This window comes from Rhea pennata, chromosome 4, assembly GCF_028389875.1.
Source record: "Rhea pennata isolate bPtePen1 chromosome 4, bPtePen1.pri, whole genome shotgun sequence".
NCBI classification, from domain to species: domain Eukaryota; kingdom Metazoa; phylum Chordata; class Aves; order Rheiformes; family Rheidae; genus Rhea; species Rhea pennata.
The window spans coordinates 14,179,080-14,205,395 of NC_084666.1; positions in this window are offsets into that span (position 1 = coordinate 14,179,080).

Consider the following 26,316-nt stretch of genomic DNA (forward strand, 5'->3'; position numbering starts at 1 on the left):
ACACTCATGATGTGCTTCCAGCATCGCTTGTGCCACTGCCTGCAAAAGCCTCACACTTCTGTCGAAGCAGAAATCAGGGCAGAGGGGCAGCAGCGAGTCCTGCATGGGAAGGACGGTGGCTCACAGTGCGAAGGACTGTCCCGCACAGTGACAGCGGCTGAAGCGATGATCCACACCTTTGTAGAAACCCTCTGTCACTCACCATGAGCTCTTTCCAGCCTCTGACAGTAGGAGACCTAAAGCCTCAAATACTACATGAGAGCAGATCAGGAGAGCTTTCTTACTGTCCTAGTCCCTGCAAAAGAAGGGAGTCTGTGAAAATATCATATAGGGCCTGGGATGTGTGGGGTCTGTGAAAACATGGGACAGGGATACTAGCTAGTAGATGATATCTTCCTTTTTTGAGTATCCCCCTTTTCTTTCAGTTCATATAGTAGGAAACATGGACTGTAGGGGATGTCAGAAACAGGCATATCGCCTCCTGAACTTGCCTGCACTGCAAGCCACACTGTCGGGACAAAGCTTCGTGCAGCTGTTCCAGGAGGAGGACTGGGGAAGCTGATCTAGCATAGAAAGATCCCATGGAATGAGGGATATTTGTCATCCCAATGTGTTGCCCAGCCTGGTTCTACCCTAGCCTAGTTTGCTGTGTGACCACATCCATGCGTACAACTGCATAGGGAATAGGGGGAGCTGGAAATGCTTGGCTGGGGACGAGAGAGAAGTCAGAAGATGGGTCGCTCTCCACACTGTCAATGTAAATGTGCATCAAGCTGTCACATCAGTAAGGCCACAAATGTATCTCGAGTGGTACAAAGAGCTTAGGGCAGGGTCTGTCAGCTCACTCATCCTGCTGTCCCACTGCTGCCCAAGCACAGCTCTCTGTATGCTTGCCTGATAGATCCAGGCCAGGGAATTGATCTGACTGGAAAAAAAAAATATAAAAAGCTAGCAAGAAGCAACATGTTTTTCTTTTGAGCCCAAATCATTTCTCCCATCTGGTTCACTGCACAGCTGCACAAACAGCTGTGCCAGAATGATGGAGGGGTCGTACGGGAGCGAGAGCTGCATAAGCTGATTTAAGCAGCACCACCGATGAAAGGGAAATCCCCCCTGAGCTGACACGAGGCACAGGTCGCTCACAAGGGGAGAGACTGAGCCCGTCCAGCTGGCAGATATTTGGCTGCTCTGCTTTTCTCCTGCACTCAGAGACATGTCAGCCACCAAAATGAGAGCAGCAGCATCCCGGCTATCCCTGGGAGAGGGACAGCGTCTCCCCCTGGGAAGGAACCAGAGTCATTCCAGCTGGTTTGCTCTCATGTTCTCCTCTCTGCCCCCCTGTTATGGAAGACAGGATAAGAGCGAGGATGGTTCTAGGCTGAGGCAAACTGGAGAGATGGGGGTGGTGGAGCAGGAGGAGGCCAGGGCAAGTGCAGGGAGCAGCTGGGGCAGAGTGGTGAGGAGCTGCTTTGGCTGCCTGGCCTCCTTTCTGGGCTAGATACTTAAGTATCAGAGACTACCTCCTGCACTGGCAGCTGCTAACTCCTAGATCTTGGAGACCAGGGGGTTACACGTAGCTGCTGAGCCCTCCTTTGCCCACAGTTGCTCTCACAAAGCCCTAGCCTTGCTGTAATGGTACCATGCTGCTCTGCACAGCCTTTCTCCTAAGATTGGTCAGTCCTCCTTCAGGCATACAAACCTACTATGTCAACTGATTGTGCAGGTGAACAAAGGTGCAAGGAACCTGTTCCTGAAATGCAATTATCATCTGTACAAAAAGGGCAATTCTTAAGAAAGGAAGGGAATAATTCATAGCAGTTCAGGCCGACAGAGGTGGAAATATTCCACACAACATAGGACTGTAGGAGAGCGTGAGCTTTGTGCCCTCCAAACATGGCATCAGCACCAGACCCACTGGCCCCAGGCTGGGATGTTTTTTCAGTAATGACTGGTGAAGACTGAGTCATTAGTACACTTAATTATGAATATAGAGCAGTTCAATTAACTCATTATGAGACTGACTCAGTAGTTTAAACTAAACTAAGCTAAACCAAAGTTAGGGAGGTAAATAAGACCACAGTAAATAGCAGCAGACTGTCATGGTTTTGCCAGTCTAAAGCACATGGAAGCAAGTCACCAGTGATTCACTGATGTAAAGATCATGAGATACCATCTCTGAAGCTTTTGCATCATATTCCCTAATACTTCTTTGCAGTGTTCAAAAGACACTTTCTGAAAATAAAAGCTGAGATTCTCATACCATCTATTGATAGCAACAGCTGGGATTCAAAAAAAAACCCACAAGACACAAACATAAGAGCTAGCAAGTTTGTCAGCTAGAGACTGAAAAAAACGGTTCAATTTTCTGCTTTGAGGTGCTGAATATCTGTGATAATCTTTTTCTTTCATTCATAACTCTTCCTTTTCATGTCCAAGGATTAAAATCTCCACCGAGTGATACTTAATATAGTAACTCAAGTAATACAAGTTCCCTCACAGGAGATACACTATCATATTGCCTTTAAAGCCGCACCACTCCAGGATATACCCTACAGGATTTGAATACTATCAGTAAGATTCCTGGTGGCAATCCAGTTGCTGAGTGTTTTTGTATGATCATCACCTCCACATACTTATATAGCATCACCAGAATACATCGATCAGCTGATGCTACTTATTTGGTGGGAAAAATGTTCACAGGTGATGGAACAAAAGGTAATATAATTCAACAGCTACTGTGCCTAAATATCAAATAAGACAAACTGGTCTGCTGGCATCCTGTGCAACTGCTCTTGCTGAAGCCCCAGTAAGGACAGAAGTCACAGTGCCTCGAATGCAAGAGCATTCACGGGGACACAGCATTTAATTTGTTCATAAACTCCTATGCTGGATGCCATTTTAAGGCTGTAATATTTTTCACTGAACTATATATTAGAAAATGTCTTTTTTACTTCTGGTCACCCATATTTAACTATTAATATAATGACTAAAAAACCTTCAGGTTACTCCCAACTTAAAATAGTTTTGAAGAATATATACATGTGTATGTGTATATGTATACATACATTAATACAAAACAGTAGGGTTTTTTCTGCATCTATATTTTCTCATTCCATATATAGCAGACACTATTTTCTTAAGCAAATCTGACTATATAGCCCTGTGCTAACAAATTTAAAGCACATTATCCCTGTAAGAGGATACATTCAATCAGGCACAAAGTGAAATGTCACTTTTTTCCTGCAGTGGGATTTTTCTGTCTCTAGCTATCTCACTGAGTCTTTCCCCAGTCTAAGCACATCCAAATAAATGACAAGATAATTAATACGGAATCTGTTTCTGTTTAACAGCAACACTTCTTTGCATTGTTTTATTATTATTATTAAACATTATGGTTCTGTGATACCATTTATTGAACATAACGAACAAGAAGTGCTATACACAGATAATTGTGTATACAAGGCAAGGCAGTTCTGGGCCCCCACTAACTGTACCAGCAGAATTATCATTATATTACTTTAAAATGCCAAAAACAGCATAACAGAGTAAAAAAATGCAAGTTAATGTTATAATGTGCTCCCAAATGGTCATTTCCCTTATGCATAATTCTGGATTAACATATTTTTCCCTGTTGGTTTGTGGAGGATGATTAAATTTGATCTGTGCTGACACTATACTTTATTACAGTAAAAAAGAAAATTTGCTCTAAAATCTGAGTAACTTCTTCCTTAAACTCTCAAACTGGTTACCCATGTGGGCTATTCTCGGAAGATCTTAAACAGCTTAAAAGAACAAATACTATTAAAAAGTATTGTTAATTGATTCTTCCGCTTAACTAAGACAACAAACTCTAAATTACAACCTTTTTGAAAAATGAGGATACTTTTAAAAGCTTAACTCTGTTAGGAGACAGAAAAACAGTTTGCAGGCTGTCTAAAACATTACTTGTCTAAAATTTACATCAAAAAGCAGGTAAGCATATTTGCTTTTTCCATAATTTACAATACTTCATTCTCTTAATAACTATACATTACAAGAGTGCACCTCGGATGCTGTTTGTCTAGGAATTCTGGCCGCAAAGACCTAGCAATGAGAAAATGGAAATTCTTGGAGGCAACTGATCGCCTGAAAAGAAGCCTTACATGTCTTAAAATATGGAACTGAGAAGGACAGAATATCAAGGGGAATTTGTTTACTTTCTCTGCGGGAAACGTCATTGAACTACAATTGAAAAATCAAGAATAAAACCACCCTTGGTAACGCACGGGTGCATAACTGGAATCGGCGAGCCGGTGGGAATGCCGTACGGTATCGGAATCGGAACAGCAATTTTCTCCGCATGTGCAGCAGCAACGCCTCAGCCCCGACCATGGGCTCTGCCACCGCCAAGTATCATCATACGTATAATGTGACCCTTCTCGGGCGTATATATGCTCGGCCTTGAACTCCATCTAACCTTCTAGGAGCTGTAAAGATAATTTCTATACATTTGCAATAAGGTTTCTGATCTGACCTATGACTCAAATGAACAATAATTTCTTAATATTACCATTCCTCCTACGAGTATTTCCCATAATAGTATAATAATAAGGCAATAAAATGTCCTTCAGTGTGAACTCATGTTATTCTAAATTTTGAAGGTCTATGCTTCAGGGCATGCACAGTTCATTTCATTTCTGTGTTGTCAAAGGCATTATCAGGGCATCAAAATTTCTAGAATTTAAATCCAAATGAATGAATGACAAGTGACATTATTTAATTGTGTCTCTATGCAGACAAAACTAAAGACAAAAATAAGGTTTACTTGAAGATAGTAAAACAAAAGCACATCCTGGCATTACCAGATCATTAATATTTTTTTCAAACAGAAAAGTAAGAAGTATTCAAAAAAAATTCAGTTCTGCCTTTTGAAAAAAAAGTAATATGTTCTTGCATTACAGCAAACAATCAACAAATAACCAGTCACCACAATATTGTGCAGCCAAATATAGCAACTGCATATTTTTTTCAGCAAAGGAAAAGTTCAGCAAAATTAAGTACAGGAGATTTTTGCTCTGCAATCAGAAGGCATGCTGATGTCATTAATGGACTATTTAATTTTGCAGCAGCAGATTTTATTATCTAGACTGTCCAGTCAGCAGAAGCGCACAGCCGCAGTCCCAAACCCAGTGCTACGTAGCAGAGGGCGCGACTGCTCTTGTTGTCCTCACCTGTACGATGCCAAGGCCGCAATAAGAGAAGCCCAGCTTGCCCGCTGCCAGGCGGGCGTCTCCACGACGCTCCCGAGGAAGCTACACGCTAGTGGGCAGGCGGCCCTTCATACCTGCAGCGGTGCCTTTCGAATTCAGTCCACGGTCACACCTTTTCGGTCTTACTGCGGTATTTCTGACGTCGGGAAGCTAGGCAAAGAGCCTCCTATCCACCAACATCTAGAGACTTGGTATCGGTCTTGTTTGCTGCTCCATTTGGCACCTAGAGACAGCCTGGCAGGAAATGGAAAGTACTAAAAGATGTTTTAAGGTGATAACACTTGTTGGGGACAGAATTGTGGCTTGTGAAACCTAGGAAATGTTATAGAAAACATTGAATCTGAAAATCACAAAGTTCCCTAGAGTGTATAGATGTCATACAGGTCTTGGATGATGACAGACTTTTTGCTCCATTTGTAACTAAGGAGATTTTAATTGAGATTAACTTCTCAAATGAGCAGTTGTTCATAAACTGCACTCAAAAATCTTAGAACCACTTGAAGAAATGGGATTTATTTTTAATAATGTTGGAACACAAGAAAAAAACAACAAGATTAGTAGTATGCAGAGTAGTTGTGACTGTATTAAAAATGGAAGCAGCCTGATGGCACACCACGTGTGTATGTTACACAAATACCTGTTTCAGCCATGTAGGGTTGTAAGATCATCCTTGTATCTAACCGCTTTTCCTCCAGCTGCATTTCAGGCCAAATTCTGCGGGGAGTACAATGTTCTTGGGTCCCGTTAAGTTCAATGAGAAGGCCCAGCACAGAAGTTTCCACTTTCCATGCAGCTGTACCCCAAACATGAACTAATTCAAACACTGACTGAAGATAGAAAAGTCTGGTGTAAAAGCCAATAATTCAGGAGCCTCGTTCTGTATGAGTAGGAAATACTGTGTATGTGCTTAGAAAGTAGGTTCAAGGGCAAGATAAATACAATAGCCACTGAGGGATTCCTGCAAACAGGAACAGTATCGTAAACAGCAGATGAAAAACCAGCTGCCAGCCATTGCTGAGATTTCACTTGTGTCAAGACAGAGAAGAGTTTCGGGGAGGACGAAAATGAGACCAGTTGTAGCCATCACATTTTCAAATGGGGCTGTGTGGCAACACATCCGCTCTTGCTTCAGTACTATGACCTGGATCTACATTCCTCATAGTGTCTCCTCTTTTAACAAGCCCCAAAATGCACTCCCACATACGCTAAGGCTATGTGGAAGATTTTCCATATACCCTTTTAGTAAGGCAACAAGAAATACCATCTTTCTTTTTTTTCTTGAAACTGTACTTCTCGGAAACTATTTTGCATGGCTTTAACTCTGCTCAGCTATTCAAGAAAGCTTCTTTTGTGAAAATGAGAAGCTTTTCTACTTAGAGCTGAACTGTTCTTGTTACCGGTAGCAATTCTATGACATGATCAATGTGGCTCTCCTCCTTATACAAATTGCTCCTTCCGAGCTATCTTGCTATCTTTGTTTTCTTCCTCATTGCATAGGATGGTGACACAAGATGAGCAGAGTCATGTTACTCTGGATTAAATCAGAAGCTTCAGAGTACAAAGAACAAAACAGGAGATAAAGGCCAAATTATTACTAGAATACGTAAACTGAGATTCAATTCAAAACCTCTGTGCTGCTCTACTTTTTTGCTTTCAGTTAGGGGATTTATATATTCAGGTCTCAGTGGCAAGGGTCACCCTATGTGGTCACTTGAAGGCCAGCTGCCACGGGACAGCACAGAATGGAGGTTTGCAAATTGAATGATGAAGGTGCCTGTAGCTAATCAGATCTGTCCTAAACATAAAGTGTTTCTTTGGCAACAAGAAAATGTTTCGGGTTCTTTAAGATTAGGGAGATATGGTATGGCTGGCCAAAAAAAACAAAACATTCAGAAAAGTTTGGCTCCAGAGAGTATCTCTATCTCGAATAAGCAGACTAAGAATCACTTTTTCTAAACTGTTTTCCCAACAAGAGCGAGCTTTGAATGTTTGCTACGGTTGTATTGGTCAAGAGAAGTAAAAGCACAAAACCTCAAGGATGAAGTTTTTAAATCCTTGCATATTATTTCTGGTTTTTTTTCCACTCAGGCCTTCCAGAAAAATGCAAAATTGACACTGTTCTCCGATTTGAGCCCTTAAGGCATTCACTAACTTCAAGAGTCCTTTCAAAAATACCCCGCAACCTCCCCATTTAAATATTCTCATGTCCAAAGGGACTCTGTTGTCTCCTGGTGTCCAAAGGAAGGGCCAGCCGAGACTGCTCGGTGATGTGCTCTCCTAGTGGTGCTCCAGCCCAGGGCCTGTCTCATGGGGGGTGCCTTGGGCCATGGGGTAACGGCATGGTCAGGTCCTATGCAACGGGAACGGATCATATCGCCTCACTGCAAACAATCAGGCTCTTTCTACCAAGCCTCAAAGAACCTGCGCACTTGCACAGGGACCCTTTCACGGGAATGGTCACTCGGAAGGCTGCGCTTGGCCAGGTGTTGGTGCTACCCTGAATATTCTGGCAAAGAAAAATGCATCTGCAAGGAAGGGAAGAGGTTTACAGAGTCCCAAAGACAGCTGTTTATAAAAAGTCCTTAAGGTAATCTTATCCGCACTGAGCGAGCTACAGATGTGCAGGTTAGGCTAGAGGGGAAGTCAGAGCTGTTGATAAAGAAGAAAGCCAAAACCGCACCCAGGCAACGCGCGCTCAGGATGTACGGGATCTGCACAAACCCGAGGCACAAACCAACTACACACAGGACTCTGCGAGACAAATTCTCTCTCCCATTCTTTGGCACCCCCGTGTGAGACAGGAAAGTATTAACAAGCTCCTCTGGCAGATTAAGAAGCCTGCGGAGCTACCCGAGGAAGCACACGACTCGGATAAAAGCCGACGGCGACGGCAGCCCCTCTCGCTGCACTCGGCACAAACCCAGCGCTGTCGGAGCGGGTAGGAGAGGTCGCCCGGCCCAGGAGGGCTGCAGGCAGGCAGGGGAAAACAGGCCTGGCAGAAAAGCAAAGACTGATATTCTGCCACTGTAAAGTGGCCTGTCCGCATGGGATACTTAGTAAACCACAAGCTTACGTGTACACTTACTCTTTGCTCAGCTACGTACTCTGAACTACCTCTGAACGAAGCTACCTGAAAAGACGTTTCTAGAGTTCACTAAGAAAATCCATGCAGGGAGTTAATTCAGAGGACTGAGCACTGTAAGCTCACTCCTGCCTTGTATCTGACCTGCTCCATCCACAGCCCCCGTCAGGGCATGGTGGAGGCCCCCTGTGTTCCTCAGGCTACAGGAGCTTCTGTGGGACACATCTGACTCCACACTTCCACCCTTGATAAACTGTTCTCCAGCAGAGTCACCAATGACTGAGGGAAGTTAGACTAAAATAAACCAGTATTTCAGCTAGATTTCAGTTTTAATGTATGCTGTAATTACCAGCAGGCAAGACAGGCGCTATCATTTCCTCTCTTCTCCTGCCCCACAGCGCTCATGGCTTGCTCAGTCGTGTGTTATTTTTCCATCATTATATACCAGCGATCGCTTTCAGGCAGAAGCAGAATGAAGTGTGGCACGGGCAGGAGCAGGCTTGTTTGGTGCCTCCTCTTCTGTCTGCAGCTTGACAACAGCAGTGTATCCCAAATATTCCAAATAATGTCCCAGCAAGTCATTTTTCAGGCTATAAAATTCTCCTGGCTTCTAGCACGGGTAACGCTGGGAACAGTCGTGCTGCCTGCATTCACCCCACCTCGCTCCACTGCCATGTGCTTTTCCACCCAGCACCATGGCCCAGCCTGAGTGCCTGGGTGCACTCAGCACCTGCGTGTGCTCAGCCAAGCCTCCGCTTCTCCCTGGGACTGATGGATGGTGATTCCCAAACTGCGGCTGAGTGAGCGAACCAGTGGAGAAGGCCGGGAGAGGACATACGCCTGCTCTTCCAGGTGGAGCAGGAGGAAAGGCGAGGCTGTATCAGTAGGGGAAGTGGTGGCAGTGTTCATTACAACTCATTAAGACTCCTTCTCCCCACCTTGAGCCTACAGCTGTATATGTATACCTGAACAGGAATGGCTGGGAGACAGGGGGAACTGCTTTGAAGCAGTAGCTTGAACCTAGGTGTCTATCAATGCTATCTGCATGCATCTCACCAGCTCCCCTGTTAGCAAAGGGGGTAAGCTAGAGTGTGTTCATCGTGCAGCACAGTGGGGTAAACGTGCATATTGGGGCAGTTATGGTTGGAGTAGATACAAGTTCATGATATGTCAGTTTGCTCATCGGCTGATAACCTCAGAGCCACATTACTTGCATGCTAGCAAGACTCCTTTGACTCTATTTAAAAACTGCTGCTATCTTCACCAATGCATCTTGGCCTCTCCCCCGGGGGGATATGAGGGAGTGAGGAGCCAAGGAAGCAGACTGGTGGGAAGAGGTACTCGCTGTAGATGGGAACAAGGAGACAGCCAGTCACTGGCAAAAAAACCCAACCCCACCGGGAACACACGCCTGCAAGGGTGGAGGAGACAACCCCAGCAGGAGCCACGCGTGCAGGGCCCATGGGCCTCCTGCTGCCTCTCTGCCCAGGGCAGGCAGCCCTTGGCTGGGAGCCAGGAGAAGACTCCCTTTTCCACTCGCAGTTCTTCTAGAGCTTCGGTTTTGCCTGAAGTAAAAAGTTTCTGCTATCAGTTCATCCTCTGGGAAGCCCCATTTACCCTAGTTCTCCCCTCATAATCGAGCACTATTAACAGCACCGTCACAAGCAAAATGTCTTTGAGGAGGAGTGATGATAAAGGCCTTTGCTACTATTGACCTGATATTATTTGACAGAATCACTAAAAGGCAGGTAGTTTTCAAAGGCACAAATTGCACCAGACCCTATAGATTTTTACTGGGAGTTTGGCTATCTATTTGACCCTTACATTTCTACAGTTCTCCATGAATAATAATAAAAATAGTGCATAGCGCATAGAATTTAAAATGGATGTTTTTGTTTTTAGTTTAACTCCAAAAGGAGGTGGGGGAAGAATTGGAAAAAAGAGAAAAAATGGAAAAGAAAGAGAATGGAAAATTAAAAAAGAAAAGATAAAGGAAAATAGAAATAGAGGAAAAAATAGAAAGGGAAGGTGGAGAAAGGAAAAAAAAGTTGGGCTCAGGTAGTTTTGAAATCCAAAATTCTAGCTCTCCTTTCACTCTCTGAAAACTGCTTTCTCATGTACTGGATTACAAAGTTTTCAAGGCTGGATTAAAGAGGCTGCAATAAAACAGTTTGCCTGACACACAACCATATTTAAATTAGCAATGCAATAAACCGCACTGAGAAAGAGGGCCTGGTCATGATTCAAGGACATCATCTTTTCTATAATTTTTTCAGTACCATAAATTTCCATATGTGCTCCTAGCAGAAGAGCGATGCTCCAAAATATATGAATAGGTGTCTTTCATAAAATGTTATACATGGAACAAAATTACAGTATCTAGATCACGTTTCTTTAAGATTAGCCTAATTTATATAGATAAAGCTCAACGGCAAGATTTAGAACCACAGGTTCTTAGACGCAATGTAACATTTTACCTTTCTGAGACCTCTGTGCTTAGCTGGAGAGTGTTTACTGTGCTTGAGGTATTTTTCTAAACAGGGAGGTGGATTATTTAAACCCTTTTGGTATGGAAAACCCTCAGTTTGTCCACCTCCAACAATCTATTCTCTCCTGCAGTTGTCACAGCAACAACTTTAGCATTTGAAAGGAATCTGCTTCAATAATCTAAGCCTCTGATCTTTGACAGGCTTATAATGAAGGAACAGTTTGTTAATGCTGACATAAACATTTTGAAAACCTAGAGGTGCAATTATTTCATGTTGTTTAGGAAGTCAGCAGTACATGGTCAAGAGAACAGCATTCTGCAAAAATATTTACTCATGCAATTTCCTATCGAGAAAAACAAATGCTGACTCTACAGTTGAACTGAGATTCCAGCCCTGTGGTTTAAGCAACAAGAATTTTTCTTTGTCTCCTGTACATTTATAGCTTTTATTTTCCCCCTTATAATCCCATGACAATCTTTCAGATAATTCTAGGGTAATGGATGTCTCAGCTGAATCTTTTTATTTGAACAAGACTGAATCTAAAAAAAACAGACAGAACTGAATCCAACTCCAAGTCGATCTCCTAGGTGCAATGCTTGTAATAAAAAGATAGTCAAAACTGTTTCACCGCCAGCCAGCTGTGAGTGCTGAAGTTGTTTGTCCGTTCAGAAAACAAAACTGTTCTTTTTTCTCAGAGGCAGGAGGAGAGCTGACAGAATGAGAAAGTCCTCAGGGGTGTTGTCGGCCGAAGTAGCAGTGCACTTTCCAGGCAAAGCAAAAATTGGAGCAAGCAGAGAACTCCGCGCTGCACTTTGGAGTCAAAGATACAGTTACGCTGGGGAGCCCATTACTCTTGGAGCAATTTTCTACAGTAGCTTGAGTGCTCCAACTGTCCTCCGGGGTGACATCCATCACGCCGCACGCTGCAGTCTATCAAGCCGTGCGCAGAGAAAGGGTCAAGTGGTCCGCTGCCATGCTGTTTGAGCTCATCAGAGACATATTTAATTTAATTAAGGTTGTCAGCACTATTGATTTTGGCAGTTTCAATTACCGTGCTGTTATGGCTTCTGGATCTACTGATCTGTGATGAGCCCTATCAGCACTGGCACACATTGAGGAAAAAGCCCTTTGTCTCCTTTAAAACCTGACACATCCTGCCATAGGCCATAACTTATTGCTTTTATCCAGCCCAGCTCCTCTTCTGTTCCTCATAATTAATTTCTCATTAGACAGCTCTTTATTGTTTAATTTGTGCAGTTTATAATCAAATTGGGCACATTAATTGTAGCAGAATTTAAGGCTAATGAAAAATAAAGGTTTTCAATAACTTACTCTTCAATTATTTCAGACAAGATAAAATAAAACACTTTAAGAGTTGTCAGCTTTTTAAATTATAAATTAGGTTGTTTAAAGAGCATGGGCATTTAGGAAGCAGTTATCACACATTTAGTAATTATAAATCCTATGCTCCAATACAATTATTAGGATATATTTACAATTCTTCTTAGTTTTTTTCCATCCTGTTGTTCGTTAACTGCATAACATCTAATTGTTGGTGGTTAAAAATAGCATAATCTGAGGTCTCCGGGCCTGATTCTTTTCCCACCCATTGAGCAATAAATCAGAGGCACTTCTGAGAAAGTCCAGAGAATCTCATTGAAAAAGGGGAAGTGTCAAGATCAGGGGAATAGGCTCCATTTGATGAAATATTTACAAAATATGGATCTTTCTTTTAGGCAGCATTGTAGGATTAAGCACTTTTGCTTCAAGGAAACTGTAATATGCCGTTACATTTTACACACATTAGGACCAGGACACCAGCTGCTAAAAAATCAGCAAATGCCTCTGCATGTAGACTACAGTTCCTCCTTTGAGGCACATAATCTTCATTTTACAAGTGGGGAAATCAAGGTAGAGATGCGTCTTGTTTGAGAAGGCACATGCAAGCTGAAGCCAGGCTGCTGCAGCAGACCTTACATGACTCACCCCCACCCCACCCAGTTTGCAGTGAAGAGGGAGGGGGAAAGTAAAGAGGATGGGAGAAAGGATGGGATGAAAAACTCAGATCACATCTATCTTTGTTGCTGAGATGAAAAATGGAAAAACTGAGTTTTCTTCTTTGCTAAATGCAGCGTTCAACCCACAGCATTTCAGGGATGTGCAAGAAAAGCAATGACGGGCGAGTTTCATACCACCACTGAGAGGAAAGCAGGGGGTGCCACAGGTCGGGAGAGAGGGTGTAAGGGGATGCCTGGGGAATTGATTCCCTTCCTGCTGTAAGACCCCTCTGTGGCCTGATGTGTAGGATGCTCTGGCCCAGGATATTGTGTTGTATTAGAATATAGCATGGCCTGGAAGCTGGTTATCCTAGTTCCTGGAAAAGCATCCCTTGCCTTGTAAGAGAGTCGGTCACTCTCTCTTTCTTACAAATCAAGAATCATACACAAGTACAATAACTCTAAGCACAATAACTGCAACAAGCTAATTCCTGTGCTCTGCTCTGAGTCCTTGGTTCTGATATTTGCCCTTAAAGAAGGCTGTCAGGGATGTGAAACTGGTATTCCACCTCTCACTTGACTGGTCTAGCCCCAAGGCTACGAGTACTCCTTTATGCTCGTGTACATTCCACTTTGTACAACTCGACACAGAGAGCAACAGAGAACAGCTCTCCGGCCAGCACTCAGGACGTCTGCCTGGCACGCCGGGAGCCTCCATCGACACGTGCCCACCCCAGAGCACTGGGGCAGGGACGCTCTCACTATCGTATACTTACAGCACGGGAGCTACCTCACACTGTCCTGCCTGGGCAACCGAATGCCACCTTCGCTCCTGCCCAGGCACAAGACCTACCACTACTTCTGATGGTGCACCTGCATCAGAGAAGGAGGTGGCGGAGCTGAAGGTGTGCCTGGTAACCATGTACCAGGAAATGTGTAATTGTGAAGAGTATATTTGAAGTGGTCACACCCACTGCTGCAGAAGTGCAAGGGGTCCTGGTGTGATTTTCAGTTGCTACTTAGGTTCTTTTTAATTAAAAATTCTGATTACGTCAGTATTGTTTCAAGAGGATAAAGTTCACCACCATCCTTACAAGGTTTATTTACCACCTAAATACTACTATATAACGAATATAATGAATAAATAAAGAGAAGGCAATGTCAGAGATTTTCTTTGTGTATGCCAGTACAAACTGGAAGTATTTTCTATTGCAATGAAGTATGTTTGTCCAAAATTCCTTGGTGGACCCTGCCTTTGTGGAGTCATAGGAATTCACATTTCACTTCCTCACTGGAATGAAAAAGATGGTCAATGATGCTAGATATTTTAGCCCTACATATCTTTTTAGCACAGAATTATTTGGGAGAGAGGAAGGAGATGCTGTTTTTCAAATATATGCTCTACATTAGAGTCATCAATTGTATATAACAACCTCGTTCCATTCAGGTTTTTGGAATGGAAAGGAAGGAAATGAAAAATGCTGGATGCAGGAGCTTTACAGGCAGCACACACTGCAAGAGATCCAGCACAGAGCCAGGGCGCAGGGCTCTGTAGACTGTGGACGCTGGGCAGCAGGGGGAGGAGAGGAAGTAAGAGTGCAGAAGAACTCCACAGTAGAGCGTTGCTGGAAACTGAATGTCTGATAAAGATACGTGGGAACAGCAGGGAAAAACAGATCAGCAAATCCTGAGTAGCATGTGATAAGAAGCCAGGACACACTTTGTCCTCATCCCTACTTGATGCTATCCATCCAGCAAAAGCACAGGCACACCTGATGGGGCCCACAACAGTTATGTACCTCAGATACTTTAACTTACTGTCCCCTAGTAACTTACTGGGTACGATTCACCTCCAAGAAAGAGTACCTAGAGCCACTGTGTTTTTCTTCACTGGAACCCTTAATTTCCTAGATATGCCTATTTCAAAAAGCCTTGGTCTAGGATCTGCACATTTGCTAGAAGTCAACCTTAGCTAAGTACAAAAGAGCAACAGACCTTCTATGTAGGGTTTTCTTTACCTTTTTTTTTTTTTTCCCCACTTTTTCATGACCCCTTTTTTCAACTGGCAGCATTTTAGGTAGTTTTGTGCCATGTCATCCGCAGGACAATTAGATCCTTTAATTTCCAGTTGGCATGTTATGTTAAATAGAGCTGCCAGATCTGGTTGTATATGCACTGTGTAGGCATCTGAACCCTGTAAATCTCTCTCTCTTTTAATTTAAAAATAACAGAAAGATTTTTAAAAGGAAATTTATAAAAGAATATTAATAATAATTGTTCCCAGGCAAAGTCACTTTCAGCCAAGTTTTAGCTGTGAGGAAACTTTTATTAGCCAAGAAATGAACTCATGAAAAGGGAGGTTTATAATGGAAACACTGAGAGACTGCAGCAGCACTACTAACAGGTGCCACTGTTACAGCAGTGATAGTGTGAATAAGGCTTTTAAAGATACAATTGCTAGGGCTGTGCCCACCCATGCAGCTGAAGATCTGTCAAGATCTCTGTTGTGAACCTCTGTTTTCAGAGGTTTAATAATTTTAGATAAAAGCATACCTCAGGCTGAGAGTGAGAAAATAGAGATACGGCACTCCAGGGCAGCTGGAAAAAAAAATCTATATAGTTGTTTTGAAGGACTTCTTTGGGATTTCATAATTAAAAAAAAAAAAAATCTTCTTTTACAATGAAATTTGGCAGATTACTGGTCAATAGCATTAACAGAGGAGGGCTCTTTGTATTGTTGCATTTTAATTTAGACCCCTTAAAAAGCTTGTGGCATTTTTTAAGCTTAAAAAATCTTATAGCTCAATTAAGGGATAACAGAAATAAACCAGGATTACCTGTGTGTAATTACATAGATTTAAGTCCAACAAAACAATATACTATCACAACCCTCTTGGGTAATTTGAGCAGCCTCTGTAGGATCTCCAAAGGCAAGAAAAGGAAGGTTGAAACTACAGCTTAGACCTGAGCATTTACTGCAAGATATCAAAAGACTCCTAAGTCCAAAAGACCACAGAAGTAGATGCAAAGACCCTTCCTGGTTTTGGATCAATCCTTTAATGATCTTACAGGATATGTTACAATACCAGGTAAACACTGGGCTAGGACACATACAGGATCCAATGCTCAACTTTTTTCCTCAAGATTTCTTAGTGCTCTTGAGCATCTGCTCTGACTGTCTTCCCCGTGTCTAGCCACGTGGAGTACTGCAAACCAGTTTTAGCTGACTTACCTTTACCTGGGTGACAGTAACTAAAAACCAGCACTTATTCAAAGGCAGAAATTAGTATTTAGTACTTCCTAATCAAGCAGTGCAAGTTTTCTGTATATGTCAAATTCATCCTCAAACTGTACTAAGACATGAAGACATCTTTTTGCAACTATTTGAAACGAGTGAAGTCAACCAAGTACACTATCGTATTCCTGAAAGAATAGGATAGTATTGCAGCTAGGGAAGAGAACATCTAGAATAGGAAAGTATTGCTGCTAGGGAAGGAAATATCTTGGTCCATCTTCCTATATTCTGAGCAGGACTATCCAAACCCAAGGCACTTTCCAACAGACTAATAGTACTTGCAGCTCTGAGGCCACTGTGACATGCCAGCTGAACTTAGGTTTTTGCATTTGGACATGGTATAGCTGGTTCAAATTGAATTAGTCTAATTAGATCTTTTTTCCCAAACCATTTACCCATGCCACAAGTTTTCATTGTAATTAGTATATAGGCATGGTAGTGGATAATAGTGCCTTGACTGTTTAACAAAAGTGACCATAAAACCAGCATCAATCACTTTCTTCCATCAAGAAGTTCCAAAGGGAAGCAGTTGATTCCATCTGCAACTACAATATGAGTTTTATTAAAACCATCCCAATCTGCATTTAAATATGAGTATGTGAGTAGCAGCACAGTATACATAAGTAACTAGTATATGCCAGTTCAAAAACTCAACACAAGTATATCATGTTTTTCTTAATAGTAGTCAGGTAGAGTGTAGCTATTCCATTATCACTGCTAGATATCCCTACCTGGACCATGCCTCCGTATTTATGGCATTATAAATAATCATGATCACGATTATTTTATCTACCACTTACTCAGCAGAAAAGTGGACCTGCCCCTCAGCTGTATTTGGTTAAGCTTGGTATAACCAAACTGGAAGGAACAGGAGTGCAAAGATACCCCTCAATCCCCAGGTGCTTTGCCAGACTGATGATAACACAGCTATGCTTCAGCATATTATAGAGCAGCCTGTGAGCTGAATTAATACACACCAGCTGAGCAAGTCATATATGGACTGGGCAGACACAACAACATGACCCTGGCAGGCACCTTGTGTGCTACAGAAATCCCTGGCCTTCCCTTTAGAACCACCTTTCATCCCTTAGCTCTGCGGAGACAGTGCAAAGCAGCTGAAGCTCTGTTCATTAGCGGGGAAATCTATTTTCAGGCTAGGGAGTGCAGATGTGTATTTATTTTATTTTGCTGCATACTTTTAAAATACTTATTGCCTTTTCCTTGGCAGTAGGGTGTCAGTTAGGATGAGATCTCAGACTCAGAGGCATGACCCTTTCTATGCCATCTGCCCTTATTTTGAAGTCATGGCCTCTTTTTATTCTTTTTTTTTATAGAGAAAAAAATTTTTATTCTGTCCTTCAGGCAAGTTCACTGAGTCCACTGTATTTCATCAGGAGCTAAAGACCTGGTTCTACTTACCCTCCCCCAAAAGGTCTCTATTAATTGTTTTCAAATGTTGGCAGCCATGTGAAACCCTGCCTAGCAAGTCTGGCTCCCTATATGATTTTTATTAAAATTCACTTTGCACACAAGGCACATGAGATTTATGACTGAAACTAATAGGTTGGTTCTCACTAAGACATAAATCCACAGGCTGTTTATTGAGACTCATGGACATTAAGAACATAGGTAATTGTTACTGTGAGTGTTCAGCTTAAAAATAGTCATCATGTCTCCAAAGAAATTTGTTTAAGTAAACAAACCACATAAGCTTCTGAACATTTATTTTAACTATGATAGTAAATGGAGGGACTTCTATATCTCATCTATATAATTTAATTTCACTCATACATCTTCAAATCTTTCCATTACAGAATGTTTTATATCACAAAAGACAACAGTAAAGAGAATCTCATTTACTTTCTTTCTACGTATTTGTTTCAATTTTTCTCAGGTTATAGATAAGAATGTCTGCATTCCTGTTTCTTACTCCTGCAAGCTCCAACTGAGTTTCTGAAAGTCAAGTTCCTTCTGGCTTGCTCATCATCATGTAAGATACAACCTGCCATAGGAACTCAGCGAACAATTCTGATGGCAACACATGAAGTGGAGCAGAATCCAGACTGATCTTTTTCTCTTAGGGTTTGGCCACACTGCCATATGCAAACAATTGCCATCTAGGCTTGCCAGGGCTCTGGAAGCCATTTAGATGTGTTAGCTCGGTGCTGTGCCCAAGCAAGTAAGTCCTGCTTCTCAATATTACGTTACCTTTCAGAAGGACCCAAACCTGTCCAAATGGCTTCCAGATTACATCTTGTTCCCAGCAAGTCGGCTCACAGGGGAGGCAGAGGTAGTTCATGCCACCTGAGTGGATTGTTACTCTTAGTTGTGCTGGCCACGCAATACTGAAGACAAGACACAGACAACCTGCCTGCCCCGGTGATTAAGTTACCCAGATCATGTTCTTAATACCATCTGAGATACCACAGGGTATCCTTTCTGGCCTCCAGTCAACTTTCCAAAAGAGTGTGGTGGGTCTCTTGTAGTTTCTGTGTCATATCTGCCAGCTTTATGTGAATGCCTGAGGTATCCTAGATGTCTCACATGGCCCTTGACACCTTTATCTGTAGACAGTATACATCAGTAGAAAATGTCAGATGGCTCCTAAAACACAAATAAGAAATTGTTTTTCTATCATCTTGTAACTTTAGTGAGCTTTTGAGATAGGATATATTTATTATAGTGGTCATGTCAGAAACATCTCAATCAGGAGAGTATTACAATAACTGCCATGCAAACACATAGGAAGGCACAGACTCTGAGGCTACTGAAGTCTCAGGGAGTGTTTATGCTACACGTAAGTGTCATTCCAGAAACAGTGTAGCTACATCAGTGCTATTCTGGGTCCAAAATAACTAACCATTCTGATAGATGGAGCTTATTAGCTTGGCACAATGCTAGTCTAATAGTTATATTCCTTTGAGAATCAGAGCGAGTATGTCCACACAATGCCTGCTTAAAGTCTCTTTTGCACTGTGCTGCAAAATGCAAAACAAATCTGCCCTGCAAAATAAGAGTAAAAGGGTACAAGAATGCCTGTAACGGAGCTGACTGTATTTCCAGGCTGATACTTCATTCATTTGGAAATGGTATGTAAATACTGAAACCCCTGAGACAGCTAAAGAAATACCTAAAATTCCATTAATTCTTTAGCAGATGAAGAATTAGCATGAATACAGACTTCACCAATTTAAAGTATTTTTTACACCTCTATTTCAATGATATTTATTTTGAGTTTGTCACACATCCCAATGCTGCTGTTTAGATACAGGCACAGAAGAAACCATTTTCAGAACAAATCACTTCTCTCTTCTTTCCTTCTCTCCCTCAGTTTTTCCCTCCTGAGAAGCTGCCTCTACTTCACTCCTTTTTACAGCATTTGCCTAGTAATCTATCAGTTACCTAAATCTGTTAGGTTGTTGTTTGCTGATGAAGTCTCAACACTCTTGTCTAATCCAGTGCCTAGGTCAGTAAGGCTGTGTGTCCTAGGGACCTTGGGAATGGTACGGAGGTGACCTCTGACACTCATCAAAGGCTCAACGGCACTGTTTGGCTCCTATCAGTTTAATCAGCTGCCTCATTCCTGCTCCTTCACCATTCACGACATTATTTGTCTCTCTCACTGTCGGCCTTTCAGAGCATACAACCTTGGTTACATGCTGCTTCTTCATACTCAGTTCAGCTCACGTGCACAGGTCTCACGCAATGGACAATTCATTCTCTGTATGACTCATATTTTACAAATAAGAATCCTTCCTTTATTTCAGAGACACAGAGGTCACTATTATTGCAGAATCTTTTGTGGCAGTTTAAGGTACTGCTTGAACTGTAAAGCCCCTTACTTTGTTTACTGTTTTCCAAGAATTAAAGGTTTTTTCCTAAAAAAACCCCAACTCCAAAAAACTACAAACCCAGATAAACATCCGTGACAAAGTGAAGAAAAACACACATAAAATGCTACAGGAAATTTTTCACTCTTACTAGTACAAATAAAAGCAAATGAAAATTTCATTTTTCAAAGTGTTACTCATTTTTTTAAAAAAAATAAATCCCTGCAACATTTATTTTCAACATTTTCTGTGGCATATAAGGTGAAGATTTATCAGTGAAGCTAAAGCAGTTCATTGCTCTTTGGTTACTTCCACAGATAGATGACATGTACTATGTTACTTGATGTAGTGGCCTTCCTAGCCTCAGCCTGCACTGGACCTGCATCTGGGCCTGTCAGTGTATGACACCAAATATCAAACAAAGGCTGCACAAACATTTTAAATGCAACAACACTACCCCTCATGGTTTATTAGGGGGAAAGGAGGAGAGGGTGTGTGCAGGAAACCTTCTGCTCTTCAATTTTTCAATTACATTACAATGTAAAGATACTCTCACATCATGGATTATTTAATCATACAACCGTAAATCTTCTCCTGTGAGAAGACTGATTGAGAAATAACCTTTCCTTAATGGTGCACAAGGCAGAACCAAGGCTGGGATGGGAGTGGGTGTGCTTCAAATTTAGCATCTCTACTACTAACACCAAAGCAACCGTCTGTCCCGAGGACCTGATGTCCGCACAGAATGTGTTTCAGTATGTTCACTTGACATAGCTCGAGCCGCAGACTGATCTGGTCCCGTGGGTTGAACGTACATTAGGAGGCTGAACTCCTGGACTGCATCTGCCAGTTTATTCATCCAGTCAAAATCCAGTGACACTTTCTGAGACTCTGAACTAAAGCATGTAAGCGGGGACGACTTGGATATTTATTTCAAGGGTGCTCTCTTAACTAAAATGCTAATGTAAATGTATCTGTCACAAACTACACGAATGAACCTACATTAGAGAACAGGACAGGCTAAAAGATCTCTTAAAAACCTCTTCCATCCCTATCGTTATAGGATTATTTCATTCTCTTTCCTACTTGTGTCTACCTGTGAAATCCAGTCTAACCACTAACAGTGTGATCTCTCTGATAAAGCAGCCTGTTTTTCTGTCACATAAAGGATAACATTCTCAGTTCTTTTGTGTTTCAATCACACAAGTGAAGCACAACTTGGAAATGGAATAACAGAGGTACCAAGAGAATTTTGGATCAGAAGTGGCCTCTCCAGCTAGTGTTCCTCAGATGCCAAGAGGCATCCCACTGTACATCACAAAAACTACCCACAATATAATGTAGCTCCAAGCAGTACAAGTAAGGCTCAGATACCTCGTTTGCAATGAGAAGATTAAAGCATGAAGTTTTGTGGACATCAGCACAACAGCAAGAATGCGCTTAATTGGAGCAATACCAATTAAATTAAAGCAGAGTAAGTTATACTTCTCTTTGTAGAGAAATGCCTAAACAGTCTTATCTGAATATATTTTTGAAATCTGAAAGAGATAGAAGAACTAAGGCAGTTTACAGTTTTCTGATTCATCTCTGAGTCTCACAAAAGGAGAGAGTTTGAAGTAGATCCTGAGGTGAAAAAATTATGTTGTAAGGTGCAAGAATCAGTCTTGTAATTCCTCCTAAATCAATTTACTTGCTCACATTGGGCTTAAAAACAGTCCTTGGAGAACAGGAAGAAAAGCAGTGTTTCACCAAAGAAAACCCCCAAACCTCTTTCTATATAAATACTCTAATGTAGATGTTATATGTCAAGAAATCTTTCTGTAATACCTCTCAGAGCTTTTTTTTTTTTTTTTTTTTTTTTTTTTTCCTGCCTAATCTTTACTATTCACTCTAAATTCTTATTTGGCAATTTACACTAGCAAATCTCATTATTAATTAAATTTGTCTATTCTGATATGCTTGGAAATTAATATTCTGTTAGCATTAAGCTTTTTCCTTTATTAGATAGCATTCCTATTTTAAGAACATGATTTAATATATTCTATAGTAACTTAGATGAAGTACATAAAATGCAAATCTGAAGGAAGTGTTACTTTGCATTTTTATATTGATGCTTTAGCAAGCTATCAAATTGCAATATCCACACTATTACACTGAAATCAATTTTACAATTGAATATAATTTTAAAATTGTATTCATTGTGCTGGATCTTCAACTGTTGTAGATTACACAGCTTCTCAACAGTTGAGGATCTACCTCTTTTGGTGCAATCTTAGACACGAATCATCAAAGTAACTGATGAATCATAGTACTTTTAAAATTGGATTGACTCCTTTGAAGCTCAGTATGATAAATCCCAACTCGTATTTAATGCTTTTCATCAATATATATCATAACTGCTTTTAAACAGGAGGAAAGTATCATTATATATTTGGGAAACCAGAGCACAAAACTGATTCCCCAGGTCAACGGCAGAGCCAAGATGTAAACTAGAGTCTACTTTGTCCCATATTCATGCTCCACCCTCTGATTCACTGCATCTGCTTAGAGAAGGAAGAAATTTATATTTGTAATATATTGTCACTTAATAATACTCATTGCACCAATGTACTTTGATCATAAGGGTATTCTTTAAAAGCTGCCTTAAGAACATCTTTATTTTCTCTATTACTTTTCCAGGAGTAGCTGGGCTGGAAGCACCTGGTCTTACATACCTACCATGTTGCAGAAGTCAACTTTATAGAAAGGATCCTCTGGTGTACACTGTGCAAAGCAGGTACTGAAAGAGATTATGTCATAGGTAAGCAGAAATGTATGGAGAAGGGAAAGAAGAAAGAAGAATACTGCAAAGTTCAAGTATTCATCTTTCTACATCAGTCCCATTCTTTCCATCAGCATGGGAGTAAAGGACTAGAATTCCAAGCCATAACCCCTTTTTCACTTTTAGCATGCCTTTAAAACAGCAGATAGAAATCAATCAACTCAACTACATCTTTTTTTCAGAGAAGTCTCCACCACTTTCACAACAGGCTGGCCTCAGTTTTATTTAGTTAGTTAATTACCACACACACACACAAAGGTACTTGCTATAAGTGCATATACCTCAGTTCATATAATATGTTAGCTAAAAAGAAACATAACAATTCAATAGCTGAATTAAGATAATATATAAATACTTTGGCTCTAGCATCCATTGTTTACCATTTTAACGGATATAAATTCCAATGGACTTCTCCTATAAAACTGTAAACTTTTTTTAAAAAGGAAAGGGTTTTAAAAATGAATAATATTTTGCATTTTTATGAGCTTTTCATTTGTGTGGGGATTTTAGTTTTATTTCTTTAAAAATACGCAGTAGAAATGAATGGAACGCTTACTGCTAAAGAGCCTTCAAAAGACACTTGTGCTTTTGTGTTTTATTGTCATAACATGTTAACGCTTCCAGAAGGGATTGATGGAGGCTGCAGTCAGGCATGCTATGCTTTTTTAAAAGGACTTCAAATTAAAGAGATGATTCAGTTAATAATTTCTTTTCAAGTCCACATTATTGCTGTTCCTCTGTTTATTAGAACATGACCTATATGTCAAGAAGTAATATTTTGTACCAGAACTGCAGTACATAAGACTTCATAGAAAGTGCCCTTTGATCCAGATTATATGCCCTTTGTACATTAAAGCAATTAACACTGAAGTACTTTGTGAAATATGTGAGTAGTTGAGTTGTACGGAGTGCCAGAGACACTAAGTCATTAAATGGTGCCATACAGCCTGAACAGAAGTCAGGGATAAATAATGCGTAAGAAATTCTTCCAAAATCACAAGTATGAATTTTAAGGATTGGCTACTATTTTGTCTGAATGTAAGGGAATGATACACTTCAGTCACTATCTTTGTTTAGTGACCAAATAAAGCTTCTGGAACTAAAATCAGAAGGCCTACGCCTTCTGGGATAGGCTGGGATGATCGGACGGGATGATTTTGTTAACACATGGTAAAAGGAGGATACTGAGAGAACATGCTGTAAGTATTCCACCCGGTCAACGGCACAGAGGCCACAGAGCCTTCTTGGAAGCCGGCTTGTTTGACTGTAGCATCATGGGCTCAGCATTACAGCAAAGGTGCTGAGCTGGAGATGTGCTTTGAAAACTGTGAATAAACAAAACGGCATGATAAATGAGGAGAAGCAGTTTTATTTGACACCTTTGGGGGGTTTGTGTTAGCTATAATCTGAATGAAACCTGCCCCTGTAAGGAGGGTCAGATCTGTGAAAACAATTTCAAGGGCTGTTTGATTAAAAACGGGCCAGAGATACTAATCCTGTTTTAAAGCATTTGCCTACAACTATTATACAGCTGGATTTTTAATAAAAATAGGAGAAAATGTAACAACAACCAGAACATCCCTGTTTGAAGCAGGTAGAGTTGGAGTCAGGAAGCTGAAACAGAGATTCAGAATCCTCCATCACAAGTTTTCCTCCATTTATAAGACTAGAGATTAATTTGAGCTAAAAACTCTAGATCATAATTCTTCTCAGTCACCAGAAAGCAGTACCAGCTAGAATTTTGGAAGTTCGTTTTTATCTAATCTAATGTATTCTTTGCAAGTAGATATGCAAATAAGTTCTGTTGATCAAGGGCTAGAAAAGAATCAATTTGTTTCACAAATACTAAGTGTATTGCTTGCTATACTGGCATTATTTTGGAGGGAACGTCAGCCACACCAGCTAATAACTACAGCAAATGCTAATGCCTCAGGTATGGGGGAGGGGGAGAGAATCAGAGAATGTTAAATTCATCTAATTAAATCTCTAATCCAGGTTTACATAATTAAGCAATAATGACTATGGGGAAGGGCACTTCCTGGCAGTTAATGACTGGCTGGAGGATTTGAGGGCTTGAGGTAAAGCCAAGTGTTTTTAGCACTGTCAGTCATTAATTGCCAGGAAATGCCCAACTCAGGAGGTTATTACTGCTGTTATAAACCAAGAATAGAAAAATATAAAGAAAAGAAAGACAGTAATTACATTTTTAAAGTGTTGAAAGCTGAGCACTGAACTGCCTGTTACTATGGAGACAGAGTTTTATTTATAGCACTGGTCCTTTGCTAGCGTTTAAAGACTGCCCCAGTACCCAGAGGAGGACCGGAGTCAGCTCTCAGGGTTCCATTAGGTATATAATTGGTAATTTAGAACATCAGCTCTGTGCCATGGGCCACATAACATCTGCAGACATCAAGAGTATCACAAAACTTTACAACACTGATTACAAAATACTGGCAGCCACTCAAAACATTTTATAGTTACACATACCTTCAGAAAGCATTTCCAGTAGTTCCTGCTTTGATCTGCAGAGTGTGTGTCTTAAATAGGATCCTTGTAATGTCACATTGTGCTGTTTCCTAGAAATTAAGTACTCAGGGACCTGATCTTTAAAACTGATTAATGCTATAGGCCTACTCAGCCAGACTGTGATCGCTAACCAATTTTACGATTGCATAACTCCATTGATTTCATTGGAACTGCTCCTGATTTACTCCAAACAATATAAAGAAGGAATTCAACCCGTAGTGTGTAACAAATGCAAACCCAAAAATCTCCTTCATACCTTCTTTCAAATCTCTGAAAGAAATTATTCAATAGCTGATCCCTAAAACAGCTAAAAATAAAAGTAACTTTGTTCCTTTTAATATTCTTTGCCTAGAAGATTCTGCTGCTTTTAATGGGATATAGTATTTGAAATTTGACTAATGCTCCAATGAACACATTCATCCACATGAACTGGCAAAAAATTTAATTTCTACTACTTGTCTAATTTGGAGCAATAATAAAAAAATCCAGTAAAGGACTTAGGTATCTCAATCAGGAACAAAGTAGGACTAACACGGCTGTAGCAACCCCCTAAAAATTACTGCTGCATTTTGACATCAAGAGAATATCTAAATTCACTGATTATTTCTGTCATACTTGTAAATGCTGATTCTGTGCACACACAGGGCCTGATCTGTTAGATATTCTCACAGCAGGTGCACCAGACATCAATATATTAATTTCATTTAAAAACATAACAGGATAAAGACAGCTGGTTGCTGTTCCCACCCCTCCTCCTCTCTCTATACCATCTTATGAAGCAGTCTAATAGTACCAGTCCTCAGCCAGGAATACAAGGACTGTATAATGTGCAGTATTCAACCTTGGTCTCTCTAATCCCCACTGAGTGCCCAAACAGTTATTTCAGGGTGAGGATTCCTTTTGTGCTTGAGTGCTAGCCCCAACAGTCTTGCATTCTTTGCTGATCACAGCAGAGAACAGAATGGTGCATTTATTTCCTCATCTGACCGCATTTTAAAACCTAAGGCTGAGCCCTCTGAAAGAGAAC